The sequence below is a fragment of the Myiozetetes cayanensis genome, unplaced genomic scaffold (genome assembly GCF_022539395.1).
Source record: "Myiozetetes cayanensis isolate MyiCay16 unplaced genomic scaffold, myiCay2020 scf1, whole genome shotgun sequence".
In the NCBI taxonomy this organism is placed as follows: Eukaryota; Metazoa; Chordata; class Aves; order Passeriformes; family Tyrannidae; genus Myiozetetes; species Myiozetetes cayanensis.
This window is the reverse complement of record NW_026086604.1, coordinates 8,064,396-8,084,482: the sequence shown is the minus strand read 5'-3', so window position 1 is coordinate 8,084,482 and position 20,087 is coordinate 8,064,396. Positions and strand designations below refer to the sequence as shown.

At 38.5% G+C, this 20,087-nt stretch overlaps 1 protein-coding gene across 9 annotated transcripts in view; it reads right to left on the bottom strand.

Moving 5' to 3' along the window:
* The window catches only part of CYRIB (CYFIP related Rac1 interactor B), a 96,585-nt gene that overhangs the window by 30,113 nt on the left and 46,385 nt on the right, over positions 1 to 20,087 (bottom strand). For 5 of the 9 annotated variants that reach the window (XM_050314185.1, XM_050314163.1, XM_050314172.1 and 2 more), the window contains exons 2-3: positions 12,282 to 12,359; positions 811 to 847 (exon numbers count right to left, since the gene is read on the bottom strand). The gene's annotated coding sequence lies outside the window, so the exon portion shown is untranslated. The remainder of the gene's footprint in view (positions 1 to 810; positions 848 to 12,281; positions 12,360 to 20,087) is intronic. The other 4 variants (XM_050314201.1, XM_050314153.1, XM_050314205.1 and 1 more) reach the window with 1 other exon arrangement.

The following is a 20,087-nucleotide window of genomic DNA, read 5'->3' as shown; positions in this document are numbered from 1 at the left end:
CTTTGGTGGGCACCTGGCATCCAGCCCAGGTCAACACACCACACAAATCAATTTCAAAGGGTTTTTTGATGATTAATCAAAAACAGAAGAAAAAAAAAATCCTACCTCACGTTTGGTACCATTACCTTTGCAATCTGACAGAAGATGGATAGTTATGCTGGCAAAGCACAATAAACATGAAGTATAACACAGACACTCCAAGCAGCAGCTCCAGTAACAAGCAACAGATTAAAAAACTAAGAGCTAAAACCTTCACATGAGCACATGCTACCTCTTAAATCTTACAAGCTGGTTCAGAGTACTGGTTTCTAGCATAAGGCATCTGGTTCAGGAGTAAAGTTACACAGCAGTTTTACTGAAGAGACTGAGAAAGAAAAACCACCAAAACATTCTCTCTTCATTCATATCTCTCATGAAGTTGCATAATCTTCCAGGATGCATTCACAAATGTGGCCAAACCCTCTGCACACCAAAAATACCTTCTTTGAAACAGTGGGACTTCATATGGTGCAGAGTTTTCAAAATCATTATCAGGCTGTGGTGAGGTGCAGTGCAAGCAAAAACCAAACCCTTGCAGCCTGGTTTAGCAAATTCAATCAGAGAGGCATAAATTCAGCTACAGATCAGCACTTCCTGATCCTGAAGTGAACACCACAAATTTCAAAAGTTATAGAAGGAAATTAGGGGAAATGAGTTCCTGAAGAGAAAATTGTTAATATGCAAATAGTCCCATTTTCTGCCCTTTAATATTATTATAATTTTGCTTATTTTTCAGAGGTGTTTTCACCAAGGTTAAGTTTCAGTTCTTACCTACAGCCAGTGCTGCACTCTGTTCTTGGCCTCCAGTCTGTTTTAAAAGAAAAGAGAGATTATGAAAATTTATTCTTTTGCACCAGGAATCTTAAATGCAATGTTACTTAACCTTGGAAAAGCAAACACACATCTGGCTCCTGACATACTGTTTTTGTGGATCTACTTCATGATCATAGTTCTGGATCTATACACCACTTTGACTTTTGAAAAATACGTTAAAATAGAATGCAGAGCTGTGATTTATCTCTAGGCATACAAGTAAATAGGGAACGCCATTATTTGGCAACAAACTTGTTTTCAGGGAAAAAGGCTGCCACGTTAGATAATCCATAAGCACATATATTCCAGAATAAGTTTAATTACTAAAGAGTCAAAGCTGCAATAAAATACCAGTGGCAAGTTGTTCCACTTGCATTTCCCTTTGCTTTAACAAGAAAATCACACAAGATTCTAATTCAACCACACAAATGTGCACATGAAAAAAATTCAAGTCTTGTATGCTGACCTCCAGAAAAGGCATTTTCAAGTGACCACTGAAAACCATTTAACAAAGAAAACTAGTGTTCTTGGACAGTCTCAGTGTGCTGTACACATCATTAACCACTGTCTTGATGCTGGTAAAATAATGACTTTAATAGTACAGATTAAAGGAGAAGATAAGGAATATTACAGCATCTCATAAAGTTTCAAGGGAAAAATAGCGTAACATTATCAAGGGAAGGCTCTGCAGATCTACAGTACCAACAGGTAAGAAGCAGAGTGGAGAATGTAGTGAGACCGACTCTTCACAGCGCAGAGAACCGATCATAAGCAAAAAGGTGACTGTCAGACACTGTTACAACTGCAGAAATTTAGCTCTCCATTCTTTCCAGTGCATGCATCCCTCTCAGAGCAGCTTTCCCCTTGACCAGGGTTCTTTGAGTTCTGCTTTTGTCTTTGCTCACTGACTCTCGGCTTCCCCTCACTCTCTCAGCAGTAACCGCCAGTACTCCAGGACAAAAAGATGGGTAACAGCACTGTCGCTGTAAGAGCTGCTGCAATTCCCTAAAACTCACCCACTCAGGCATATCTTAAATATGGTTGTTTTTTTTCCCCTTCTCATGACATCAAATGGCTCAATTTGTGCTTTGAGACAAAGTAACAGAAAACAATCAAACACAGGGTGAAAAAGCACTGATCCCCTGAAGGTCAGGGCTGAACATGACTGACATAGCAAAAAGAGAAACTGAAACCAAAGTTTAGACCCACCACTACCGCAAAAAGCTAATTTCCTGAAAAAGAGTGCAAGAAAAATAATACAGGACAAAGTGTTAAGAATACTAAAAAATTCTACCTAAAAATAATATTTTTGGGGTAGTTAAGAGCTCTGGTTAAGATTATTTTGAATGAAAGTCCAACTTAATTCACTGAGTTATAAACAACAATGACAAGTCTAAATTCATTAGAATGAGAAGACAATAGAAATAAATATTAAAATGTGAGAAAAGAAATCCCACTACATCAGCAAAAGTAGGGACCTTTTAAAAGTGTATCCTAACAGTACTAGTTCATAACTAAACAAATATATACATAATTCCAATTGATGAAATTACTACAGAAGAGCCAAGCAATGCTTAGCTCTTCCCATCTTTCTGGGCACAAGGCTGCACAGGGACACAGGCACTTACCACCTGCAAGAACAGTGTGCTGATGCTCAGGGTGGCTTGTCCTGAAGGCTTCAATGAATGAGTGAAAGTTAATTATTAACAAAATCTTACAGGACTCTTGTGGTAATGAAGGCACGAAGAGAGAAGAGGTCGAGTAGAACCATTAGGTAAAAGGGAAGCAGGCAGGAAAGCTGAGAATTATAGGTCAGTTGGACCATCATCAATAACAGGCAGAGAGATTTTAGCACAGGAATCCATTAAGTGGATTTCTATCTTTTAGTACTCATGAGCATCATGCAAAACAGATCAGACTGAGCACAGCTGATGCTTGGTTTGATTGGCTTGGTTTATACTGGCACTCTGATAGTGGTTTTTTTTTTGTTTTTTTTGGCACAGTGTGACTTCACATCACATGGTATTTTAAATTTAGAGCTAAGCACTAAGCAATATAATAAAGCACTTTTATAAATGGATAAGAAATTGACTCGCAGATCTGTAGCAGTCAGTAGGGAACGCCAGTAAAGATGCATTAAAAACGGCCAGATGTGAAATTAATGGCGTGATGGATTCTTTACACAATTAATTTTTGCACTTTGGATGCACCTTAATTCAAGATGCAGGAGTACCTAAATGAACAACTGTCTATTGCCAGATTCAGAGTGAACGACTTGGGTTCTTCCTCTGAGTTTCCTTCTGACTGATTCTTGAGGTTTGGTTCTGCAGATTAATACAGAAATACCACCAACAGGCACAAGATGAGACATGTATACTACAAAAACTAATAGGTAGTGAAAATTGAACAGTACAGACCCAGTATTTTTCAATTGCTTGTGATTCTGAGGCAGTCAAGCATTTAATGTTATAATACAGAGAAAAGCACCTCTGGGCAGGAAAATTACCTTTATTCAATGGGTTAATAGCTCATGGATTTTGTTTAGATTTTTGTTTTTTGAGTTTGTTCCCCACCTCCTGTTTTTTTTAAACTACCTTATGGAGTCAGAAGAAAGCTTAATGCATCCCATCCTTGGGATCTCATTTACACACATCTGCACTCTCTTTGACTTGCAACCAAACTTCACCACAGCAGAAACAGGTCACAGTACATGCCAATATCTCAGGCCAACTACAATAGATGTTCAAAGAATTGTCACAGCAGCTGGAGAACAAAAATGGAAAAATGTCTATAGCCATCAGAGAGGGCCAGTGAATGATCTGAACTGCAGCTATTCATTTTCAGAACAAACCCAAGCATCATTCAGTTTGTCAGAGGAAAAGCCCAAAGTTGACACAACTCAAATGGTACCCAAATATAAAAGATGCACTAAGTAAACTTGACACCATCGTGGATAATGAAACTTGAGAAGAAAAAAAACATCAAAAACTGGTTAACCACTGAATAAGCCCTGCGTTTTGGGCATCCACCTCACATTCAACTGATGCTGCTTAACTCAGCAGCACATGAAAACAGAGTTCAGATGAGAACAGCTAATCATTAACTTCCAGTATGAAACCAATGTCTTCTTCCCAACCCTGACTGAACTAATTAAGATGCCTCTACACTCAAGCATAGACTTGTCAATAGTTGTCAGTCAAGATTTGCTACATGAACAATGATTTTTTAGGCTTTCCAACACTCAGGTTCTTCTGCCTATTAAGAACTGAAAATACTGAGCAGTAAGAAATAATTGAAAACAACTTTGTACTAAGAATCTAAATAACTTTCTGTGTACTCAATGGGCACCTCAGCTCATCAGGGAACTTCAGAAATAATTACTTCCCAAATCTTACTTATTAGTGAAAGCTTGTACAGGATTCATGTACTCCATGTGAAATACTGGGCAACAAGGCTAAAGTAATCTTCAAAACATAACCCACTGCTGCTTTCACAGAGCAAACATTTAAATTGCTTGTTTGGAGTTCAAGCTTGCACTGGAATTCCCCTTGGTAAGCATCATCAACTTGAAATCCATGAGAACCAGCGGTGGACAGCACAGATGTTCTCAGTCCACTAATACTGCGGAACAGAACAGGACCCAGCTCCAGGACTACCTGCTCTGGCAATTTTTAGATGCTCCTGCTCTCTTCCTTCAGTTACAGACTCAAAATTCAGTGTGAGGAAACTGCTCCAAAAAAAAAAAAACCCAAAAAACCACAAAAACTTAATACCCTTAGAAGTACAAATTAAAACGTAAAACCCAAGCCCAGCCCAAAACAGAACTGCAAGTCAAATACATTCTACATCTTGTGGGTAATAAAAATAGAAAGCTAAGAAATATTTAGTAATAAAACTTGATTTTTACTTCAGTAACAATAACAGATGGTTAAGCTATAAAAGAAATAAATCATAGCAAAGATCATGTTTCAAAGGAAGTTTCAGGGCATCTGCAGATGAGCCCAGGGTTCAGTGCTCTGATGTTAACATCAGTGATTCTGAACAAAGATTCTCCTATATCTGTATGGCAATCACATAACAGATTAAGATAACCAAAGGTAATCTGTCACTATTGCAAAGTGACCTCAGTTCTTTATAAAGAGTAAAAGTACTGGTTGACTGCTATAAAACCACTTTTTTTGGCTTCTGGCTGTAAAGCCTCAGCTCAAATCCAGCAGTTTTCATTTATCTTTCTGAAGTTAAGTTGTATATTCAAACTTCATGAGTTATAGAAAGTCTTTCCCTATCCTATATAATTTCTCAATACTGTCACAGTACCTCATTAATTGCTACACTCAAACTCATGTTTTAAATTTAAAATTTAATGATAGAAATGGTCTGTGAATGTATCAAAGCACCTACTGTTCCAAAATAATTTTCATGTTTATTTTGCTTTTCATGATTCATTTCACAACATACATTCTCTCTAAACTACTAGCATTGCATAGCAGCTTTGTTTTACGTGATCTTAATTACAAGATTTTTTTTTTCAATCCCTTTTGCAGTTAATGTATTGGCTTAAATTGCTGTGGACTTGGCAGTGCTGGGTTAATGCCTGGACTTGATGATCTTCCAGATCTGTTCAAACCTAAATGATTCCTTGAAAGCTTTCTTGTAGTTCTTAACCTGTGCTAGACACCTGCCAAAAGCACACATTATGCTGTCTGTCCTTTATGCACAGATTAAAATCCATTTATGCCAATATAAATCATACTCTACACAGCACTGTTCCAGTTTCTCTAAAGTTTCACCTGGAGATTTGGCTGCAAGAGGAACACAGCAAAGAACAGTCAGGTTTGCTTTGGAAAACGTATTTCAAATAAGTTTAGACACTGCATTATAGGTTAACAAGAAGAGGACAAGGTTATATACATATACCCCTTTTACCAATTAAAAAAAAAAAAAGGAAAATTAAAAAGATACTTGAGAAGCTTGTATGGCATAAGAGGATATCCACACATACACAAGATTAGTATTCAGCATGAAAATTTATATTTCATCCACTTACAGATATGTTTTCCGTACCAAACCATTACTTTGGTTTAGTGAAAACAGTAAAACTATCATAATCCTCATTTTTGCATTTTAAAGCCCTGCATAACAAAAAAGGGAGTTGCAAGTTGAACACCAAGTACAGAACTTTTTTTAACCAAATCAAAAAGTTAATTTAAATATGTCCAAATAAATTTTTTCACTTCTCAAAGCAACATGAGAATAATAAATGTTGGGTAACCAGAAGACAAATAAGGAATTTTAGTAAAACAGAGATGGGACTCTTTGGATTGTTTAATTAGGAGTTAGGGGTATTTTGTTTGTAATGGTTGCTTTTTTCGATAATGGGGTGGAGGGTAGAATGGTGGTATTTTAGTCCAAGCTACACAACTTCTGGTTTTACTGCAAGAACAAAAATACTAAAAAAGCCTGCAAGCAAATCCTGTGTCTAAAAGTCCATTATTCAAACAACTGAACTTGCTATTTTTGTAGCATATTATCTCCTGTATTTCTTTTGAACCTTCATAAATCCAAATCCTGAAGTGATTTAGTATGGGGTATATAACACAAGTAGAATTTTTAAGAACTCTCTAGAATTCAGGTTTTCAATCCTCAAAAAAACTACTGAAGTATTCCTAAGCTAGGAAGAGATATGGGATACCTTTACATCTTTAAATGGTATTGCCATTTGCTCTCCATTGCATGTTTAGCTTTCCCGTGACTACCTGGCATTTTCCAAAATCCACACTTCCTTTTGTTATGATGCTGTTAACACCCAGTTGGGAAGTGTTCCTGAATACCAGCCAAGTGATTCATCAGTTTCCTTATTTGAGCTATAAAAATGATATAATTTATAAGGAATATGGTAGTTGAACACAGAGTTCTGACTCAGTATCAGCATAACAGAAACGAAACCATGCCCTGTCCCAGGAAGTTTGCAGCAATAATTGTCCACTTGTGCAATAAATACAGTAAGATGAGGAAAGGTCAGTAGAGCTTTCCCATTCAACATTATTAGTGGTGTATTAGCAGCTCTGAGCAACCCCAGGACTCACAGTCCTATTCACCAGCACTTGAACAGAGGAGTCCTTATTTCTTATAATCTGGATTTATGCACTCAGGGTAAACCCCTCTTCTCAGGACTATGCCAGGTCACATGAACAGCAAGGAATTTCTATCATGAAAGGAAATCAAAGAAGAGTAACAGTAACTTACCAGCTAAAGATCTTTGCCCTGGTTTTAGCAAGTTCTAACCATCAGATGTTCCTCAACAGTATGAAAAGTTGAAAGCTGAAACCCTAGTTTCCACTCTGATAGGTAAAACTCTAATAGAACTTAGACCTAAGCTGATTATGCCACAGCTATGGAAGTATCCCAGGCAGCATCTCCGCTGTTCAGAGACAATGGATTTGTTTATTCCAGACTTCAAGGAACACAAATTAGATTTTTAAAAACCCAAAAAGCCCTTCAGCAGAAACCAGCAGCACTAAGTTTTGCCATATGCTCCTCTCAGACTCAGGGTTGAACAGGTTCTTGGAGATACCCAAGCAGTTCACTTTAAGTCCTTCCCCCAGGATCCCAAGTGCTGCTCCACTTAGCAAGGTTCAGCAGAGGCAGCTCCTCTGAGCTGTAACTCATCCACAAGTCAGGAAACAACACTTTCTAAACACAGAGGAACTGTCACATAGCACCTTGGAAGCATCTCCAGCTTGCCCAGCTAGATGGAGGCAAACTGTGTAGAGGAACTTCCAATGGGACACCAGGAAAAGCTTCTTCACTGAAGTGGTGGTTGGTCACTGGAACAGGCTCCCCAGGGAAATGGTCATGGCACCAAGCCTGTCAGAGTTCAAGGAACGTCTGGACAGTGCTCTCAGTTATATGGTTTAGTGGTAGATAGTGTTGCCAGGGAGCTGGACTTGATGATCCCTGTGGGTCCTTCCAGCTTGAGATATTTTATGATTCTAAATAATAAAGCTGCAGTTATGTGGTCAAGCAATAAACTGAATACTAAGCAGATCTGAAGGACTGCATGTTTACAGTTCAAGTCCCTACAGAGTTAAACCAACAACCTTCCCTCCACAAAACCTAGAATTATCATTTAACTAGCATTTAAGAGTCTCTCTTTAAGTCAGGAAGTGAAATAAGTAACATCTGACATTAACCTAATAGCACAGACCACATAACACTTAATACGAAAGTCCAGTCACCTGTCTCAACAAGTTTTTCAGGTCAAAAGTCTTTCTGATGAGACAAGTTTACATATTTTGCTGGTCTGTTTAAAAGTGACTTTTCAAAAAGTCAAAACAATCCTTAAATTAATGCCTTTGATTTGAAGGTTTATTGGACAAACAGAATTAAACAGTTCATGTTGTCCTGAGCAACTATTTACAGGTAGAGAAAAAGAGCAGCTTTACCTTTGTAAACAAATCCACATGGCTGAAGTCTCAAGGAGAACACAGTTTACTAAATGAGCCTTTAAACCAAATTCATAGCTCACTTTTTTTTAAACTTATTCTACTAAGTGTTGCAGTAGGACTACTACACGTAAAGAAAGGATATTTTTGAAGAGGTCTACACTGAAATCTGCTTGGTTATAGTAAAAAAATCCTGTCATTGATCATTTGCAGATTAATACAATCTTCATTAGAGGTTTTAAGTAATTGTAGATCTACTGTGGGAGAAAAGATACAACGTTACATTGCCTCAGCACAGGCAGATTATTTACACTGATAATACACACAATTAGACTTTAAAAAACACAGAATTGCATAAAAGCTTTTAGCCCCTCAATCTATTCCTGTGCTATTGCAATGAGCCACATAAAACAAGATCCAAGATAAAATACAGCAAATAAGTAGAAGACAGCTCAGTTAAGCCTAAAAGAACCTCTTCCTTACTTTAGATACTGGCACTAATACAAAATAAATGCATGCTGGTAGAATATCAGTAACATGATCAGAATTTCTACCACAATGTTTTGAGTGTCAAAAACACAAGAAGTACCTGAACTCCATGTACTAAGAACCATTCCCATAAACTCACTTTCACATAGGTGACAAATCAATTCAAGAGGCTCTGCTAAATTTACAGGCAAGGCTACAACAATATATTTAGAGCAACACTACCAAAGGAGATTGCTTTTAACCAGTGGCACAAATGCGAACTAAAAGTGGTTTCAGTTGTCAGAAAGACGTTAATTTTTCCTCATGTGTTTACAGCCTATAACCTCATTGTTGTGGATTATTCTTTTACCCCTGATGTTCCCATATTACTCTGCTGTTGGTACCTGGTGGGCTACGCACTGAAAGCTTTTCAAGTTGCTCAGAAGCATTTGTAACTTCACCACTTTCTACGTTGGTTCCCTAAGTTTCCCAGGAAAAAAAAAAGTCCTTCTGAAAGCACCCATTAAAAGCTGCACATTTATAACACCTATTTCCTTGTTTAACATTTAGCATTGAGCAACACAAAACAGAAACTTGCTTTATATTTTTTTGCAGCACATTTGACTTTACATAAACTTCCCCAACAGTCAAAGCCATACAGAAGACTGTAAACACATGCAATAAGGCCTCACTTACACACATTATTTCTTCTGAATGAGATCCTTCAGTTGTAACCTTTTGCAGGCACACAGTTATGGGGACAACAAGCTTTCCTGCTCTTTTAAATTTAACACATATTAAGGGCTTTGCACTAAAAGACTCACATTGTTACCGAAGAGATTTTAAAACTTCTTCCCAAGACGAAACAAAACATTTAAAGATGTGTCAGCCAGACAAATGCTACTTTTATGAGAGCTATACAAACCACAACAAAGACTTTTCAGAAATTAATAATGTGACAGGTATGCATTTGCTTCCACTTTGCAAACATAATACTGAAGGTGTTCTCATATTTATTAAAATTAGCATAAATGCAAAACCTGTTAATCCACCAACATTGCAATATTAGTCCTCGAACAGAGACTCCACAACATGTTAATCAGTTTGCTCAAAACATCTCCCTATCATCATTACAGGGGAACAATTCTAAGTTGTGTGGAAAGATTTTTAAATCTTCAAGGATGCAGACAAGTTCAAGTTGCATATAGAGATAACACTATGAAATGAGAGTGAATAATTATCAGAGATTATACGTGAAAGCAGGAGACAATTATCAAGATCTTTTCTGAATGACTGATACTCTGGAAAATAATCCCACCCAAGTAAGTTAGCATAATGAAAAAGAACAGCAAATACATGAAAAACAGGGCAAACACTAAGATTTTACATGTCCTTCTGTGTCTGTGATAATGGACACTTGAAACATCTTAACCACAAGAAATTCCACCCAGATAAGATGAGCATGTATGTATTTTACACACATTTGGGATAGTCTGCACCACCTCAAGGACCAGACATACTCTGCCCCAAGGGATGAGGCATCTGAGCGTCACATTCTCTTTTCAGCATGTTCCCAGAGTTGGGGGCTTGAGCTGAGACCTGGGTCAGGTCTAAAATGCAGTAGAGCTCAGCAGGCTCTCAGCTCCTGTCTTCCCAGATCAAAGTTAATGCTGGAAACAGTGAAATCAAGTTTGGGCAGCACAAACTAAGATGAATTAAGACAAATACTTTACCACAGTTGCAGACAAAGAACTACTTTATAGAACTACCCAGTTCACTCAGCACGGCCAGCCTGTTAAACTTCTCTCTCTGAGAGAGATGGGGAGATGATGGGGTGGGAAGCCAAAGTAGGGAAAATGACAGAGGGCCCTTTGCTTCCAGACTAGTGAGCTTTTCAGTCTTCAGTACAGGGGAAGCTATGAACCCAAATTTAGTGACAGACACACATTACTTATTCACATCATATACCATCAAAATAATCTAAAGTAATAACCTAAAAATTACTATCAGGTAATTACAACATGGTTCAAAACTTATGTTGGCTATGCAGCATTTTGGTATCTCAAATGGTGACACACTACACACCACAGGGTCTTTCTCCTGTAACTTTAAGGACATGCACTTTCAAGCTAAGTATTTGGGAAGGAGTCTCACATGCATTTTAGCTTCAGGAGCTGCAATTTTACATGGGCAGGCAACAAAGCAGTTGAAATTATCACTCACAAATAGCTGCACCATGCAAGTCCTCTTTATATATAAAACCAAAAATTACTAAAAAATCAGACATTGTTTTTACTATGTCACTTCTGATTGCCACATTATTGACCACTATAAGCCTTCAACACTTTCCTATCATTAATCTAGGTTTGGCAGAGTAACAGAACACAGTAGTTTATAATCTCTGCAACAGCCACACAACACAACTTCATCAAGTTATCCTCAACTGCTTACAAAAATTTAGGCAAATTAACTGGCAAGTGAAGATTAATAAAGCATCTGTGAATGCTTAAGTGATAAAAGCCTAATGTTTTCATACTGGCTAGGATACTGCTTCTTTCCATGTTCATCCTTGAACCCAGCTGCATCACCCCGTTCTGGGCTGAAAATCCTCTTGACACAGGTTTACTAAGCCCTGGAGCTCAAGTGGTGGCAATAAACAGAGAGGTAGGATTCAAGTTTTATAGAAGGTAGAGAGTAAGGTATAATTACAGAGGAAAACTGCTACTTCATGCATAAGATTAATTATTTGAAAAGCGAGCTGTAAATCTAGTACCCACTATCAACCTCAAGACATACTCAAAATGTTCTAAATCCTCATGTTTTCTTGTGATTGCCTTGTAATAGTGTAGGTCAACAAATTAGCTTATGGGCTGGTAAACTGCTGTTAAGTGGTCATAGCTCTTCACTGATGATCCTTTTACCACTCTGAACCTACAGGCAGCCTGCACACGACTTGAAATGCCTGGAAATTACGAGACATCCTTGGTTTTATTATCATATATTATTTTCAGTGAAGATTGTGCTTCACCAAAAAGCCATTGAATAATTACAAGCACATTAATGGCATCTTCCAAAGCATCTAAACTTCTGCTACAGCTTCCCTTCTTCTCTCTTCAGACTCTGAAGTATCAGATTTGAAGTTTCACTGTTTGCACTGCCACACTTCAAACAGTATTTATATAGGACAGGGTACAGATGCATTGTATTTGTCTCAGCTAAAAGAGCAAACAGACAATGTTTAACATGCCACTACAGGAAAAAACCCAGTCTTTCTTCTCCTACTGAGAGAACTGGAATCTAATCAGTTTGTATTCCAGTTTAAATACCCACGTTATCCACTGCTACTGAGTCTTTTGCCTGGTAAGCTACAGACAGAAAGAAAAAATATTGCATGAGCTACTTTTTGCTTTCAATAGATCCAAAGTATATACAAAATTACTTTGTACTCCTTGGCCTAAAATATTATGGAAAACAAAGACACATTCTACAAGCAAAGAAACCTAAGGAAGTGTTTACCAGCTGGTAGTATCTTCTTGCAGTCTTAACACAGAACTCCCTTCTTCAGATTATCAATGCAGCAGCTCGTCTTCAGATCTGAAAAAACAGAAGAACCCCATTAAACACAAACAATATACAATATTTAAATCACATAAGCCAGTGTCAGGGGTAAATCAAAGTTGATCCTGCAGTGCCAGGGAACCTGCACAATTCTTCAGGAATGCAAATAAAACACGCCGATTTCAAAAACACTTGTTATTCCATGAAGTGATATTACAAGGGAATGGAGAGGCATCCTTACAAACCCTGAGTCAGTAAGGCCATTAGCCAGCCATGATCACAAGCATCAGAAATAGAGCATTGCATCTCAGCATTACCGAGTTAAGTTACGTATAGTTACAGCACAAAAAATAGAGCATTACATCTCTGCATTACAGAGCCAAGTTACACATAATTGCAGCAGAAAAAAGTAGGTCTCGGTTCAAGCTTTATTTACAGTGTTATATATATATATATTGCACACAGGGAAAAATGCTTCATTGCTACAGTTTTCATCAGTTAAAGAAAAACGCGGCCAGTGAAAGTTTTTACCTTTCTGAACTTTCTGCATGTTAAGCAGGATTTCCTGCTTTAAAACTAATCTCCTAGTTTAGAAAAAAACCAAAAAACACTATTTGTTATGGTCAGACAAAACAGCATTTCCTATGGAAATGCAGCACAGATTCCACTGCCAGCATTCAAAGGGTGTTTAAGTTCATTTGGAGCAGATTTCTATAGCAGTTTACCTTTTTTAGTACAGTAACTGGATGATGAACTGTCCAAAACTGGCACCTTTCTGCTGTGGTGAAAGGTTCATAAACCTTATCCCTTTGAGGCTTTGTAGGCTGCTTCTGTATGAGGGATTTCAGCTAATTTGAATATTTGAGCGTTGTCACTTAACCTGTCTCCAGTGAAACCACTGCTGCCCCTGCTTCCAGTGTTCCTGGTCCCAGAATCCACCCTTCTAATATGTCACATCTCAAGGTTTTTTTCAAAGAGTGATCTTCCCATTTTGTACTCCAATTCTCTTTCTGCTCCTACAGCAAAGTCAAGCATATTCTGCAACGCATCTGGTTTTCGCCCAAACTTGTTTTAGAAACATAAAATCCCTGCCATGTCATTTCAAATCCAGCTGAAGAGGCATGAAAAATTCAGCGTTAATTTGTATTTAATCATCTATCAGCAGTTCCCCTTTCATCAGGTAATCCTGATTAATGAGCATTTAACAAAAAATACGCTGCTTTGCAGTGAATTTTCCAATCACAAAGGCCATAACGTTACTGATTTGTCCCAGCTTGGGAAGCACGGGTGGAAAGGGGAAGAGTTATGAAGTATCAAAGCTGGCGAATGATTTTAGTCACAGTGAAAACTACCATTAAAAGATACCACCCATTGCCTCTTGCCCTCTCCACAACGGAAAAGCCTGCAACCTGAAAAGCACAGCTCAGAGGAACAAGTACTCTGAGATACTAACAATATATTAACTGATAAATAAAATCAAGGGATCCTATTCACAGCTACTGCCTGCCAAATTAATGTGGTGCTTTCTTTTTTTTTTTTCCTGCAAATGTTGTAAAAAGCATTATTTCTCTCTCCTGCAGACAGGGAAATCTAAAAAATACCCAATTCACTCTGTTAAAGCGTAGGCTTTGTTTTAACAATTGTTCCACTACCCTATTTCAGTCCCTTTCATGCATGGTCCTCTTGCCAAGCAAGTTGTATGAAGTTAACAATTCCCTTGAAAACTTCTGAATGGAAGCCATAAGGTCCTTCCACTCATGCTGCTTGGCAAGAGCTGAGCAAAGCAGTTCTGTCTCTTCCTACATCCTGTAACAGGATTGGAAGTCCTGCTGCCTGAGTGACCATTTATGCAACACAACATGTGCAAGTTCCTTCAACACATTCCACAAAAACACTTCCTTCTACCCTGCTACACTCCAGTATGAAAAGCTTCCTATTCAGTACCACAAAGTGGATTTTTGTTCCAAGCATGATTGATCATTTCATTTAACAGAAATTTTGTTATGCTTCCACTGGACCAACGTACATAGAATTATGTTGTTAAATTCAAATGGTTCAGTCTCTGAGATTTTAACTACCTGAATTCACATGTAGGAATTTGTTTTACTGAAAGCAATATTTAAGCCCTCTGGAGACTCTTCTGCCTCTCCAGTCCTGCACTGATGCCACTCCTGGCTGCTCAGCATTTACCCTGCTGTTGTTTCTCCTCCCTGACAACCCATTCCTGCAGACTGGCCTTTAGGTGACAAAGAGAAGCAAGTGGCAGCAGCAATAGCTGTGGGACAATTCTGCATGGGAAAAGCCAACCTGCAGAACAGCTGTAGGTAATAGCAGACTGGAGGGATCATGGAAACATCCACAGGTTGATGGAACTACATCATCTGCCAGGGCTGGGCAAAGAATAAAGCCTAGTGTGACAGGAGGAACTGCAGAGGTAAGAGGCTGCTGCACAGGCACGCTGGCCAGGAGCGGCATTGCAGTGGGAAGGACAGGGGTGCTGGAGTGGGAGCACACAGAGAAAGCTGCACACAGGTGACCCTTTTGGAAGATTTCTACAGCTTTCAAGGCAAAAAGTCCCTATACATGATCTAGATTAATCCAGTTCACCCCTTAAAACCTGTCAAGAGAGCTTTTTTTTTTTAAAACAGATTCCCAAACTGTAACCTATGGTATAAATAACACACCTGAGAAAAACCAAATTAGGTTCCATCTTAGTTTTCAGATCAAATTTGTTCACAAACTAATTTTCTTAACTTCAGTAACCTTTGTGGAGCAAATTAACACAGTTTCTTTGACAGGCTAATGAGAATAGCAGGTGAACAACAAAAGAATAAACTCATTCCCAGAGATAGCCTTGCTTGCCCTCCACACACTGTGTTGGCATAGCTTTATAGGATGGTGAGTTCAAAAGAAGGAAGCAGACAATAAACCCACTTGTTACTGCTAAATTAGGGAGACTTCATCTCTTCATTTAAGTGACCATCCCTTACTTCATTAGTTCTGTCACTTAAGGGGAAGGTGGAATTAAACTCTGAAGTACTACATCTGATTAAATCTCGATCTCCATACAAAATTCATGCTCAAGAAAACCATTAACCATGAAGATGCAAAGAGCCTTCTGTGAATCTCACTGTTCACTTTTCTCGGGTGTACATGTTCCAACAGGCAGAGTCACAGCCACTGATTCTCAGGCCTCCAAGTTTTGCACTCATTTAAGCTACAAGGAAGAAAACTTCTGAGAAATTTATTAATGGCCGCGTCCTCAGGAGGGAAGAGCAAAGCCACTAAAACAGGAGCTAATAAGTTATACTGAGAGATTCAGGGTACTCCATGCAAGATTTTGTTGAAATACTGTGGCAACACAGGCAGTTATTGTCAGATCCAGCAGTTTCTATGTAGGGGTTTCAAGTTAACATAAATAATTTTGCAGTTTTGGCCACCATTAAAGCAAGACTGCCACTCACAGCCCAGGTAAGCCCTGTGTCAGAGCTGGTTACAAGTCTTCACAAGCAGGTAAAAGGGATGACTCAGGGCTGAGATGCAAAGGGAAACAGGTCAAAATCTGTCCTGAAATTCTGCCCAAGCCCTCAGTTGCTGACCCAATAACACGCACTCCAGGTCTCTGCCTTGCTCCAGCTGGACACTTCTCCTCCCAAGGACACTACTAAAGTGACCATCTGGGGTGGCTTGAGATACCATTTCACTTCCTCTTTAATTAGTAACCGACACAGCACCTCTTCAAAGGCCCAGACAAATTTAGATTTCATAACTTAACATGAAGGTTTTTTCAACTCAACAGCTTTGTCTGAAGTACATCCACCCCTCCACGTAGCATGTATGCCCAGCACTGTTGTAAAGATATGGAACACAGTTAAAAATCTCATTACATACATCCTCTTTGCATGTGCTTGGTTTTGCTTAGCTCAAAGCAAAGGATGCACAGAAGAGACAGCAATGTAGATTTAAGGTGATGTATCCTCCCTGACACAAGATCACAACAGACGGCTAGAGACAACAAGCCCATCATGAGAGATATCTGAAAAGCAGGGTACACAAAGTGAATTAAAGAAAAAAAATAAGCCACAAAGACAACGAAGTGTCAGAAGGCTTATGGTAGTTTACAAACAATTCTGCTGTCAGACATAACACGGCACATACATTGAGCAGTCAAAATAATCCCTGCAGAGCTTCTGGCAGGCTACTCTTCATAATAAGGCAGTTACAAAAGAAGAGGCAGAAAGCAACACAATCAGCATCCTACAGAAACAGGAACACCTACAAATACTACAATTCACAGATAGTTCCGTGACAAGCAAAACTCGAGAATTTTATAGCTCACTAAAATGATACAGACTTTTTCCCTTTCTAATTAAAGTTTTGGCAATATGTTTGTAAGTTTAATAAGTTGAAAGAAGAAATTCTCCTGTGATCTGAAGAATTAGTAGACAGAGAACTATGAAAAATATCCCCAAATTTACTTCTACACAGTTGAGAAAGATCTCATTACTTTATTTCCAGGACAAAAATGAAACTAAGTGTTTAAGATTAAAATAATTACACCAAAACTCAATAGTCTGAGCTTCAACTGTACATCATACAGTTAATAATTCTGATGCTAAGACACATTCCAAAGTTAAGACTATCTGCCTCCAGAAGACTGCAGCTCTGCTTCCGTGTAACACCACAGCACTCTAGTGACACCCTGACCATTTTCAACATCAAATTATTACTTTTCTTCATTCACCAGAACAGCATCAGTTACAGGATTTAAGCATGCTATTCCTCACAGGTTTGATCTGCAAACCAACAAAACATGTTAGTGTACCAGAAGATAATTTTGTGTGTCAATGAAGATGGTCCAGTTCATTAAGAGTTGCAAAGACAACACACATAACCTTCCTTTGTCCCACAGCAAACATTTGTCATAGGTTTAAAGTATTATCAGCCCAACACAATGTATTCACTAAAGTATAATTTACCAACAGAGCACTGACCAGTTTTTCCTCTGATAATTACTCCAAAGGATTTCCATCTGTAAATACTTTCTCCTGTCAGGGCCGTATTGCAGCTTTCAAACACTGGACTTGATATTTTGAGTTCAGTACTGTGGCATGGTTTAGCAACTTCCTTTAAACTTACAGGATTTTCAAAGTAACTCTAAGTACTACAGAAGGACTGAATCCTACCAGGTAACTACCCTTATCACCTTTTTTTTTAAGTATTTATTAATTACAATTGGAAATAGTGTACGCTTCAGTTCCAGTAGTTTGCTCACACTGCAGTAGTTCTGACTATCACCAGACCACTACTTACCTTCAAGCCCTTATCCACCCAGCTTCTTGGAGCTCAGGAACCTATGCCTATATTTACTGTAAATGCAGCAGTAAAAAAGTAGCTCTTATGTAAAAAAACAACCAAACTGAAATTGTTCAATACATACTCCATTTGGCCATACAACAAACATGTTCCCCTGTTTCAAAGACAAATGTGGAAGTGGAGTTGTAATGATGCCAATCATTTGAATATTCGTACATAGGCCAGGTTTGCAGTTTAACTATGGGCAGAGAAGATTATATTTGATGCGGACTTGAAAAAACATGTGGAGTATTTTCTCCAGTTCCCTTTTAAAACAGAGCTACTCCTTAGAGAGTGACTAAAGCCCTCAGAGTGACTCAGAGATGAAGAGGCAGCACACAGATGACATGTTCTTTACATTACTTATGGAGCAAGTTTCCACAGCAGGCTGAAAAGGGCACGTACATACAGTTACACAGAGACTGAAACAGGACTAATATTTTCCTACTCTCAGTGAGAGATGTTCTTGATACAATACAAAGGAGGAAGACAATCAAGGTCAGATCATCTAACTCATACAAACTTGGTCAGAAATGTCAGGAGCAGATCATTTTTTGACATACAGAGAAACAGGCACAACTTGGAATGCTTCTTCCCTTTCAAGTACAGGCACCACATATCTTTTGACCCCAGATCTCAGTTAGCGTATGTTTTCTCCTTGGATACACAACACTCAACCAAAGCACTGAATTACATTGTAGAAACCAGGAATTACCCCATGGAATCAACATCAGACCAGTCCTAATTCTTCTACTATCCACAGAGGAACAATAAAAGCAGGTCCCTGTGTGACCAGAACAAGTAAACCAGGAGTTCTGGTTTCTAAGAGCTTTAACTGTTAAAGTTATGAGCAAGCTGCACAAATCCTTCAAAAAGTTAAGGCTCACAACCATAGGATATCCCAACTCCAAGAACAGTTTAAGATTTCCATTGGACAGAGATCTATTTTAAGCAAAGATTAAACAGAAAAGACTTTCCCACTTCACAAAAATTCCTTCTCACCAGGCTCTTCTGTGCTTAGTCTTTCCTGGATCCACACCTTAATAACATATCCCAGCTTCAGTGTCCTTCATATTTTTACTCATTAAGTGTCCCAGCCTCAGCTGGAAGAGAAGCACCAGACTGGCTCAAGACTCCTCAAATAGAGGATGGAGTGAGGTGGCCCATATGCTACCATCAGTAGGTTATCATGCCAGAGTCTGCTATTTAAAAACTGTGTAGAAAAGGGAAGGGCAGAGGAAAGATGCTATGAATCCCCAGCTCTGAATATTTGGTCAATACATCCTTTTTTTCCCCTCCTGTTTCCTATTCCTCTGGATTTAGACAAGCTTGTTATCTAGTCCACAGAGAGGCAGGCATTAGTTCCAGCTCTTAGTGATGTTTACAGTACCTAACTTTATCTGATATGTAAATAGTTTAAGCTCTTAGATTAAGCAGTCTGAATGATCTTTTTAGGAACCAATATTTGCTTAAAAAAAAAAAAATACTGCAAAGCTTATGTTTTGAGACCTTGAGCAGAAAGCTTCATCTCAGAAGGTTGTCTGCAGATTGCCTCAGATTTTACATCCGCTTCTCACTAGCGAGACATTAAAGGCAACTGGACTCCTGTTTCTGCACAGGAAATCTGATGAATTTTAAGCCATTCTTACGCTCCCCACATCCTCCCATTTAGGTCTGTACTGAGAGAGCACAAGATCTTTGTTCAAAGGGTCCTTGCAGATGCCAGCATCTCCAGAGGCATTTTTCCTACATTTAATGTGCATGTTGCAACCTCATTCAGAAGAGGAGCACAACAATTTTTCTATATTACCCTGTATTTGGAGTAACAAAGAAAATATTTAAGAACAAGTCTTACATTTTTCTGCTTAAGGGAAATAAACACCAACACTCAAATAGCCACGTACATATTCTAGAGACTGCAACAAGAGAGTCAGTTCATGCTTTTCAACTCAAACTTTATCCTGGAAAAGCAGCCAAACAATAATAATAATAAAATTATTTTTATTTAGAGACTTGTCACACTACAAAGCTTTTGTGCTACAATAAAGCTAGAAAGACTTACCTGAAGACTAACAGATTCTGACTGAGTTTTTTTATGAAGAAATGCAGCCACAAAACTCAATTAAATACACACAAGAAGCAAAGGAACTGTATCGCATAAAATTGGGGAATCATGGCCAGCACAATTCTGGTAGACACAAGGTTGCTCTACATAAGTAAAACTCCAAAACCAGACATGCATATATAGAAGCTTCCCTTCACCCACTTACCATTAATTTGCAAGTGGATGAACACACAACAAGAGTACCGTTAGTACAAGGACTTCGCGCATCACAAAAAACTCCTAGGACCACCAGGTTCAAGAGTACCATTGAATAACTGTGACAAGTTGTACTAATAACCTTAACC